Raw genomic sequence first — 12,114 nt, forward strand, 5'->3', positions numbered from 1 at the left:
TTCCTTGATGAGTTATTGGTGAATTGTTGTTAGGAATTTTGAAGTATTGTTTAGTTTCAAAAGAAGTGAAAGAGAATTATCGAGTGGAAAACGGGAAGAGTGGTGAAAACATTAAAGGGTTAAAAGTCACGTTTTTTTGTTTGAGTGAAACACAAGTGCATAGTGATTCACATTCTTGAGTGTCAACACGTAAGGGAGAGAATTGTATGGTTTTTTTTTTTCTAACTTTGCCCTGCAGCAATCATGTCTCACAATAGTGCTAAGAGCGTTGCTGAAGATGCTACGGAACTGGCTGATCTGAAAGTGTTAATGGAAGCCATGATGAGTGAGATGAGGCATGAGATGAAGTTGGAACTGGACCAGGTTCCTGAACGGATAGTTCAGAGGGAGAATACACATGAGAAGCAGCCACAAAAGCCCTTAATGTGCGTAGAAGGGAAAGAGTTCAACTGAGGGAAGTGAGGGTTGGAGATGAAGAGCCTTACGGGGTTGGTTTTGATGAAGAAGATGATCAGGATTTTATTGTTAGTACTAGGAGACATGGAGAGTTGTTTAAATAAGTTAGGAACCAGGAAGATAACAACTTGGGTAGTATTAAGATGAAGATTCTGTCATTTCAAGGTAGATCCGACCTTGAAGCATACCTCGAGTGGGAGAAGAAGATGGATTTCTTATTTGACTGCCATAACTATTCTGAAACAAAGAAGGTAAAATTAGTTGTGATTGAATTTTCTGACTATGCTATTACTTTATAGGATCAGCTTGCTATTACTTGGTGGGATCAGCTTGTTATAAACAGGAGGCGGAATAGAGAATGACCCATAGATACATGGGAGGAGATGAAAAAATTGATGAACAAGCGGTTCGTTCCAAGTTACTACTACCGAGAGTTGTACAAAAATCTATAAGGTTAAGATAGGGAAGTTAAAGCATAGAGGATTACTACAAGGAGATGGAGATTGCTATGATTCGGGTTAATGTAAAGGAAGATTGAGAAGCTACAATGGTTAGGTTTTTATTTGGATTAAACCAGGAAATCCAAGATAAGGTAGACATGCAGCATTATGTGGAGTTGGAAGATATGGTGCACATGTCACCAACTCAAGAAGGGGGGCGTGTCTCGTGTAACCCATAGCTCTAGTTATACCTCTTGGAAGCCTAGTTATACCAAGTAGATGGACAAGTCACAAACGTCCAAAGTCGAGCCTAAGTTCGAAAACACCCGCCACGTTCCTCATAGTAAAACTGACACTTCTACCTCTAGGAATTGTGACATTACATGTTTTAAATGTCAAGGCAGGGGACACATAGTAAGTCAATTTCCAAACAAGCAGGTCATGGTATTGCAAAACAATGGTGAAATTGTGACCGACAATGAAGATTCTGACACCGACAACTTGCCACCATTGGAGGACGTTTCTGAGGAAGAATATTTAGCCCCTGATGCATTGACATTGGTGGTGAGGAGAGCATTGAGCTTGCAAGCAAAAGGAGTTGATGAAGTGCAGTGGGAGAACATCTTTCACACTAGGTCCTGCGTCAAAGATAAGGTATGTAGTGTGATTATTGACGGTGGTAGTTGTACTAATGTTGCAAGCACAATTATGGTGGAAAAATTAGGACTAGTCATGTTGAAGCATCCTAGACCGTTGACACAATAGCAAGTATATGAGGATCAAATCGGTAAATATAAAGATGAAGTGTTGTGTGATGTAGTAAAGATGCAAGTGGGACACTTATGTCTAGGGCATCCATGGCAGTTTGATAGGCATATGAAGCATGATGGTTTTACGAACAAATACTCCTTTGTACTTAATCAATGATCAATTACTCTTATACCATTGACACAATAGCAAGTATATGAGGATCAAGTTAGATTGTAAAAAGAGAGTGATCAAAAGAAAGAGAGTGAACAAAAGAAAAAGAGTGAAAATCAGAGAGAGGCTGAGGACAATGAGAGAGAGAGAAAAAGAAAATCAAAGTTCGGCCATTGAGAGAAAATCAGAGAGAAAATAAAAGCATTTCTATGCAAAAGTGAGTGAAATTAAGCGAGCAATGTTTTCAAATCAACCGATGATTGTACTTTTGTACAAAGTCTAAACACTAACGAACTTGACCTTGCTTTACCTAATTCTGTTGTTTCTCTTTTGTAGGCATATGAGGGTGTCTTTCCCGATGAAACATCATATGTGTAACATCCTCAAAATTCTTACCATTTTTTTTAATATATATCTGTGTATCTACATCCATACCTAAGCAGCAGAAACACAAATCATACAACCATTTACATAAATACTATACAATACCAAAATAAAGTATATACATACCATAGCCATACAAAAATACCCCTCTAGCATCATCTACTAAAAAATATACACAACTCTGTCAAAAACTCACCTTATAACCAGGGTAATCAAAATATTCTTTATCTGCGAGCCTGATCTGCTCGCCTAACTGGCTCACATGAAAAATGTTAAAGTAATGGGGTGAGTCGATACTTAGTAAGTGGAAATATGCTATTACTAGTGTGTGACAACTAAGTTAAGAATACTTTTCAAATGACAACTGAACTGTAATGAAATAAATAATCTGTAAAGCATATCTTTCTTTTCACAATTTAAAATGTAACTGTATCATATGTATTTTCTACTTTCATACTGCTAATATTATACTATACTCATCATATACTGTAAAACTGTATACATATACATAAATGTGCATTATCCCTGGGACTTTGTATGTCATGATTTGACCCCTCATGACAGGGTTGTGCGGCCCATAGGCGGGATTTCATCTGGTCGGCCCTCCAGATAAGTCAGTATACTCTACACTATCTCAGTCCGGCCAAACTGCATCCACTCCTAGGCTCGGAACTAACTACTACCTCGTCAAATTGCCCCCCTCCACCCAGTGAACTGGGGAGCTGCAAACTCTCCGAGCACGACTGACGGTACCCACACACTATCTGAGATATGTGGTTGCACTTTATCTGTATATATCAATGGTACCGTGCTCTGTATTCTATATCTGTATTTTATTTTTCTATAATCTTTTCACAGGGATCTGATACTATATACATATATACATATATACTCTTTTACTGTTTTCATCATGTTTCCAAAATTACCATAATGCTATCTTTCTATACTGTAAATACTATAATCTCTGTATATTGTATCTGTAGCATCTTGATGCTACCTCTATATATCTGTCTGTATACTCTATCTATATACTCTGTGTGTTATGGTAATAAGGAACATGGCATGCTATAACACTGTACATACTGTTCTGTATAAAGCTGTAATATATATACTGATATGAGTAAAACTGTATACATGTATATGTATATATATATATATATATATATATATCTATTTCATGGAACTATTCGCATAAAAGCTGTATATACATGTATATTTCTCTGTATAATCTCTGTAAATATATATATCTATGTCTGTATATTCTGTATAACTCCATATACTGGGAAAAACTATATAAACTATATATACTGTCTTTATCTGTGTATTCAGTATAGTATGATATATTATAAAAGTTATATAAATTCTTCATCACATGAAAATCTACTCAAGCCACACAAGCATTTAAACTTATATTCTATAAAAACTGTATAATAAACTGGTATAAATATGTGTCTATGAAATCTCTGTTAACATTATTAAAACTCCTAATATAGCATATTTTCCTTACCTTAACTTTGAAAAGTCCTTATAAAATTCTAGCTTTATACCCACAGGGTTCCTAACTCAACATCCTGAAAACAAAATCTCTCAGAACAAAATATCAGTATTTTCTTACCTACAACATTTCTTATAACTAAGGAAAAGAAAAATACTGAATAAAATGTCTTACCCTGAGATTAGGACGAAATCCAAACGAACTTTTCCAATGATCAGTTCCGGCAGGCTTGCAAAGACCTTCACCAGGAGCGTCGTGGTAGCTTCAGATCTTCGATCTAGCAAGAAACAGGCTTGGAAACGAAGAGAGAAGTGAGAGAGGGACGTAAAGAGATAGGAGAGGTTTTTTACGCTGTTTTTCATCAAAAATATGGGTTAAACACTATTTATATTGTGGTCTTCGTCGACGAGACATGTCATCTTGTCGACAAATCTTTCAGTAATTTTGTCGACGAACCTTACTTCCTCGTCGACAAATTTCAGATTTCCTAAAACTTTTCTCGGTATTTTCTCGTCGACGAGACGTGGCTTCATCGACGAAGTCCCTTGTGTGCTCGTCGACGAATCCATTGTATTCGTCGACGAACCTTGTGCAAAAATTTCAGGTTGTTACATTCTCCCCTCCTTATAAAATTTCTTCCTCGAAATTTACTATTTGTATCCCATCTATACACTCCATAATTCCATAAAGGAAAAGGTCTACTTGTTTTATTACCTGCCCTCACTTGTGGCGGAGGAATACTGTGGTTACATTTACATCCTGGAAGATTACATATATAAAACTAAAAGCTATCTACTAACTAAAATCAATACATGTACTTGCAAAAATTGTGGGTATTTTTGTCTGATCTGCTCCTCGAGCTCCCAAGAAACTTCCTCTATGGCGTGATTCCTCCACAAAACTTTAACTAATTGTATTTCTTTAGTGCATAAAATCTGAACCTTTCTATCCAAAATTTGTACTATTACTTCTTCATATGCCAATGAATCCTTAAACTCTATCTCTGCATAGCTGATGATGAGGGATGGATATGGGACGTATTTCCGTAACATAGCAACATGAAACACATCATGAATTCGAGTCAAAGCTGGTGGCAAAGTGACTCACTCGAAAAATGAGCAACTCAAAAGTTTTCCCAAGTATAGGAGTTATGTCGTGTAATACTCAACCCAAGGGCTAGATCATCTCCTCAGGGAATGCGTTTAATCTCAAATTTTACGTTCTCTCAATTGAAATTAAAAAGGTACTGTACTCAGTTCAGATTCGGGTTTTCAAGATTGTTGAGATTTCACTATTAGCAAATTAAACGACACACAATTTAAAAACCCTAAACCTGACAAGCACTGAATTAACGAGCAAATATGGAAACCCTAATCTACTCAAGGAAGCACTGAAACATGCATTAATCAAAATTGGTAACCTAGAACATGGAATTAAAAACACGTAATGGAAACCCAATCAAACACACACACGCACAATAAAAATCGGTCCTTTAATGAAATTAAGAACTCAAAACAAAATCACAATTTTAAATGCAACCATAAACTCAAACAAAAAAATCAACATTCAAAAGACAATTAACACGATAAGAACACGAGCTTGAAAATTTAACTCTAAATTATCCCAAGCTTCAATCAAGAACCAAAGTTTACGAAAGAAAGGCAACTAATTTAATAAAACATATATATATATATATATATATATATATATATTTTTTTATTCTATCTTTTTTTGTATTTCAAAACTAAACTGGATATTATTAAAAATAATTAAATAACATGAAAGAATTCACTACTAAAATTGCCCCAAAAATTAAATAACCAGTTGAACATAATAATATTAAAATAACTTAACTAACATAAAAAAATCTATTCTTTTCAATAATAAAACTAACCCTACTCAATAAAAGATAAAAGAAAAGAAAAGGGAATGAAAGAAAAGAAACAAAGGAGAGGGAAAGAGTGAGAGAGAGAAAGTAGGAGCCCATAGCAGAGAGCTTCGAGAGCTAGCTGAAACTACAGTGTTTCTAGTGTTGCTGCGGCAGCCTGGTGTGGCTGCTGTGTGTAGCTTGAGAGGCTGGCCAAAACTACAGCAAGTCTTGAGTGAAGCTCTCGGGTATGGTGGCTATGCGGTGGAGAGCTAGAACTGGCACGGGTCTGTGTTGGAGTCACCGGAGTAGGAGTTGCAACAGAGGGGTTGCTGTCGAGGTCTTCGAGGGCCGTGGAGGAGCTGGGCTTAGGGAAAGAAAAATAAAAATAGAAACAGAGAGAGAGAGAGGGTGAGAATAAAGCAAGGTAAAGAGAAGGAGAAAGAGAGGGGAAGGCCAGAGGAAAGAAGAAGAAAAAAAACAGAGTAAGAGAAAGAGAGTAAGGAGAGAAGGTGTGCAGGGCACACCACGAACAGGGAGGAAAAAGACAATAAATAGGAGGAGGGGGTTGCTGTCCTAAGTGAGACCCAAGTGGGGGATCCGAATAAGCAACCTGACCCGGCCTGCATGGCCGGGTCACATCAAACCCATATTCATATTTTTTTTCTTTTCTTTTTCTCATTATTCTTTCCATGAACACAAGCCATTTTGTCCTTCTTGGAGCCTATTTCTCTTGAAACTCAAAACACTAAAGTTGTAGATAATCGTTTCCTCTTTCTCCAAAAATTTGAATCGTCTCGATCAGAGTTTGGATAGGAAAGTTATGCATGAAATACAAATAGGTGTCGGTTTGGTTCTCGGGAATTTTCCTATGATAAAAAATTACCAAAAATTCATAAATTATGCAATAAAACTCAAAAATGACAATTTTGGCACTTTATTAAAATATTGAACATAATTGGACATTTAATTAAAAATATAAGCCGTAAAACTCGAGTTAAGATGCCCAATTACATAATTTTGACGCGTAATCATACCCCCCAACTAACATTTTGCTAGTCTCTAGCAAATGACGTGAATGAATTTCAGGGTAGTGCCTACAGCTACGAACTCCAGTGAATATGAAATTAATGCACATGCAACACAACCACACCATTTCACATACAAGAATATAATTGAATTTACACAGGCTCATATTATATTCAATACACACAACTCCAAAGAATGTCACTCATGCAAGTTGCATCGTTTAAATGTCATTCAAGAACATTATACTCACATGAAGTTAACTAGTGGCACAATTCAGAGTTAATTTAGTCATATAAGTTCGAGTATAAACAAGTGAACTCTCGAGGTGTGTGTAATGTGTGTGATTCAGTGTACCTAGGATACCAGTGGACACCTACAGAACGGTTACTTTGACTCGGCCTAACTACTATACCCTTAAGAACACTCAAAGAAAATGGGTTCACTCGTCATATGTGAGGAGGAGTGTCACGATCAAACATCCCACATATTTAAAGGAACGAAGGTTAAGTAAATGAAGTGGACTAGTTTGGAAAGGATCTAACCTATTTGTAAGGTGTTGGGTCCTTCACTCTAGCATCTTCTCATCTACTCGCCACATCCAACTGAGACCACCCTAGATCAACTTATTCACAAACTTGTCGTGAATCCATTTGAGGCATTAATCGGTTGAAGCATCTTCATACATGGAAAACATGTGTCGTGTCCTTGACTTTTTGTGATATGTATTTGGGCCGGTATTGACATTTCATTTCATGCGCATGCTTATTTCTTATTCTTTCTTTTGCTCATTCTTTATTTTCAGTCTTTTCTTGAGCAATAAGTACAATCTTAACAAATAGTGGTCTATGAACTAAATCTATCTCTAGGGGTGGCTCAGCCTTCACATCTTGAGTAGGCTATAAGACCTAGGTTTCTATCTCCCAATTAGGTGTCACCTCTAGGCTAGCAAATCAGAGACAGAGACTAGTGTACAAGGAATCATCCAGAAAAAGGGAATTGAGTTCTATGAACTCTAATTTGATATTAACGCTCAAAAGGACGATAAATAGCTCAAGGATATCTCACAAGGTGTCATAGTCGCCATGGGTCTTCTCTCAATGCTCACAGGAAACCCTAAGTGTAATGAATCACGTGAATGTGTCTATTTAGTCTCATGAGATGCCATGTAAATACAATAAATTATATAGCCGAATTAACACAAATGTACTACCAATCGATTCTTCATGGAGTCATAAGATCATATAAAGAGAAATTACGCATGATTGACTCAAATGTATCATTCTTAAGTTATACGCAAGTATGTGAAGGGTATGAGTTAGTGTTACACATGACATAATGCAATGTAGTTCCTCAGTGCTCCTCTTTCTTTCTTTTTGAATTTTTATTTTGTATTTTTTTATATTTTTTTGTATTTTTTTTATAATATAAAACCCGGTACGTGTACGTGCACAGTGTCACATGCGAATGCTCACCCCCCCCAACTAAAGTGGAACATTGTCCTCAATGTGAAAGCATAGGAGAAATAGAAAGGACTGTGCACGGGAAAAGTAAAGCGTACCTGAGTGATAGGGTAATGGAAAAGAAAGACTGAACTACGAGAAAATAGACTTGAAAACTAACTAAAAATAAAATAAGGTAAAATGAAAGGAGAAGAAGGGAAAGAAAAACATCACAATTGTTTGGCAGAGGCTTAGGAGGAATTTCGTCTAGTGGTCGCAGGTATATAAATTGCACCACCGGTTCTCTAAATTTGAGCCGCCACAATCGATTAGTCTTCAGACTTGCACGAAAATCAGCCTTAAATGAATTAATACTTGTTAAAATACCAAACAATATGTGTGCAGTTTGACCCTCTTGTGTGGACAAGAAAGGGTCTTTATTCAACATCGTGTCCAGGAAATTTGCTTCTTTATGAACTAGTGTTTGAGAGAAAGTTATTGGAACAGTTACCTTTAGTCCTTCAGAAGCATTAACATTACAAGTTTTACCTTGTTCTTTGAAAATTAAATTCTCACCAGACTGGTCACCCTCTTTATCGGGCACACATATCATCTCACCACTACAAGGGTCTGCGTCCATGTTGGCCTTTTTGACATCTAATTCAGGCGGGAGTGACGATTCCATGGTTTCTGGGCTCTAAGGGTGAGGTAACACAAATTGGTACTTCGTAGTGATATCAGTCTCCTCATTAACTATCTGCTATGCTTCTGGGCCCGTTTCCTCTGATTTTTTTTTGAATTCATCTATTTCAGCTGTAACTTATGATGCTGGGACAACTGTTTGCCCAGCGATGAGCATTTTAGATTGGGGATCTTCTTTCTCGCTACTCAAGGTGATGACAGCCTCTACTATCTCAAGAGAAATATCGTGTATTTGTTGTTGTGGCTGCTAGTACTCTAGAGGACGTGGCTGAGGTTCCGCGAGTGATTCCTCTTGTTCTAAGATGTCCAACTGCATGCTCATCACATTAATGGTATCCTAAAATTCATTATTATGATTGACTTGAGTTTGCATGAATTGCTGGAGCATGTTCTGCACCTAACGGCGTATAGCTCTAAGGGATCTGTTGTGGCTGGTGTTGAGGCAGAGGAATATTTGAGTAGTTTGGTGGTTCGTATATATCTCTACCACCAATTGTGCTGATAGGGTGTGCAGTCATGGTTGCTTGAGTATATCGTGTGTTCCACTGTGAGACATTTTCAGCTAGGTAATCGAAGAACGATAATACTTGATTTGGATCCTTCCTGAAGAGTTCTCCATTGCACATGGTCTGGACAAAATACTTGCAATCAAGTATAAGTGCAGTATAAAAACAATCAGCTAACCTCCATGAATCAAACTCGTGATGTGGACAAGTACTTAGCAGATACTTGAATCGCTCCCAACAAGCCCGAAATGTCTTGTCATCCTGTTGCATAAAATTAAGAACCTGTTCCTGCAAAAATTGAGTTTTCTATGAGGGACAAAACGCATATAGAAATTCACGTTCCATATCAGACCAATTAGTGATAGAGTGAGGTCTCAAAGAGTAAAACCAAATTTGTGCCATATCCTGCAAAGTGGCAAGAAATAAATTCAGTCGAATAGATTCATCAGTCCTAGCATGAGGGAAAAACATATTGCCAGTTAATTCAAACTCTGCTAAGTGCTGATAGGGGCATTCAGATTTCGTCCCATAAAACTCGGGGGGCAGTGACGTCCTCCCGCGCTGCATCATGAAATTAAGCTCGTCATTAGAAAAAACAGTGGAAAAGGATGCAGTGGCATATTCGAGTTGCAAAAAGTCCATTATTGTGCGTGGTGCAGGTGTAGGCATTTTTCAAAACTCAATTTTTTTCTATTTTTGTTTTCTACTTCTTTTTTCTTTTTTTCATAAAACTAATAAAAATGAATAGAAAAATGCTAATTTGAGACTAAGACCGACATTCCTTGGCAACGGCGTCAAAAACTTGACTTACTCGAAAAATGAGTAGCTCAAAAGTTATCCCAAGTATAGGAGTTACTTCGTGTAATACTCAGCCCAATGGCTAGATCGTCTCCTCAAGGAATGCATTTAATCTCAAATTTTACGTTCTCCCAATTGAAATTAAAAAGGTACTGAACTCAGTTCAGATTCGAGTTTTCAAGATTGTTGAGATTTCACTATTGGCAAATTAAACGACACGCAATTTACAAACCCTAAACCTGACAAGCACTGAATTAACGAGCAAATATGGAAACCCTAATCTACTCAAAGAAGCACTGAAACACGCATTAATCAAAATTGGTAACCTGGAACATGGAATTAAAAACACGTAATGGAAACTCAATCAAACACACACACGCCCAATAAAAACCGGTCCTTTAACGAAATTAAGAACTCAAAACAAAATCACAATTTTAAACGCAACAATAAACTCAAACAAAAAAATCAACATTCAAAAGACAATTAACACAATAAGAACACGAGCTTGAAAATTTAACTCTAAATTATCCCGAGCTTCAATCAAGAACCAAAGTTTACGAAAGAAAGGCAACTAATTTAATAAAACAAATTTTTTATTTTTGTGTTTTATTCTATATATTTCTTTATTTCAAAACTAAACCAGATATTATTAAAAATAATTAAATAACATGAAAAAATTCACTACTAAAATTGCCCCAAAAATTAAATAACTAGTTGAACATATTAATAATAAAACAACTTAACTAACATAAAAAAATCTATTCTTTTCAATAATAAAACTAACCCTACTTAATAAAAGATAAAAGAAAAGAAAAGAAAAGGGAAGGAAAGAAAAGAAACAAAGGAGAGGGAAAGAGTGAGAGAGAGAAAGTAGGATCCTGTAGCAGAGAGCTTCGAGAGCTGGCCGAAACTACAATGTTTCAGCCTGGTGTGGCTACAATGTGTAGCTTGGGAGGCTGGCCAGAACTACAGCAAGTCTTGAGTGAAGCTCTCAAGTATGGTGGTTGTGCAGTGGAGAGCTAGAACTGGCACGAGGTTGTGCTGGAGTCACCGGAGTAGGAGTTGCCACAAAGGGGTTGCTGTCGAGGTCTTCGAGGGCCGTGGAGGAGGTAGGCTTAGGAAAAAATAAAAATAGAAAAAGAGAGAGAGAGAGAGAGAGAGAGAGAGAGAGAGAGAGAGAGAGGATGAGAATAAAGCAAGGTAAAGAGAAGGAGAAACAGAGGGGAAGGCCAGAGGAAAGAAGAAAAAAAAACAAAGTAAGAGAAAGAGAGTAAGGAGAGATGGTGCGCAGGGCACACCACGAACAGGGAAGAAAAAGACAATAAATAGGAGGAGGGGGTTGCCGCCCTAAGTGAGACCCAAGTGTAGGATCTGAATAAGCAATGCGACCCGGCCTGCATGGCCGGGTCACATCAAACCCATATTCATATTTTTTTTCTTTTCTTTTTATCATTATTCTTTCCATGAACATGTCCCATTTTGTCCTTTCTGGAGCCCGTTTCTCTTGAAACTCAAAACACAAAAGTTGTAGATAATCCTTTTCTCTTTCTTTAAAAATTTGAATCGTCTCAATCAGAGCTCGAAGGGTAAATTTATGCATGAAATACGAACAGGTGTCGATTTTGGTTCCAAGGAATTTTCCTGCGATAAAAAATTATCAAAAATTCCTAAATTATGCAATAAAAATAAAAAATGATAATTTTGGCACTTTATTAAAATATTGGACATAATTGGATATTTAATTAAAAATATAAGTCATAAAGGTCGGGTTAAGATGCCCAATTACGCAATTTTGACGCGTAATCACGAAGTTAGCCTGTAGGCAACTAACCCTATCCTTTCAAGTATCTCAAAAGGACGAATATACTTAGGGCTCAACTTATCCTTCTTTCCAAATCTCATAACTTCTTTTAGAGGAGTTATCTTCAAAAATACTCGATCTTGCACATCAAATTCCAACTCTCGGCGACGAGTGTCTGCATAGTTTTTCTGTCGACTCTGTGCTGTATTGATTCTTTCTCTAATTAATCAGACTTTGTCGAATGCCTGTTGTATTCTCTCGAGACTCAAAACTCAA

Source organism: Malania oleifera, chromosome 4, assembly GCF_029873635.1.
Source record: "Malania oleifera isolate guangnan ecotype guangnan chromosome 4, ASM2987363v1, whole genome shotgun sequence".
Taxonomy (NCBI): Eukaryota; Viridiplantae; Streptophyta; class Magnoliopsida; order Santalales; family Ximeniaceae; genus Malania; species Malania oleifera.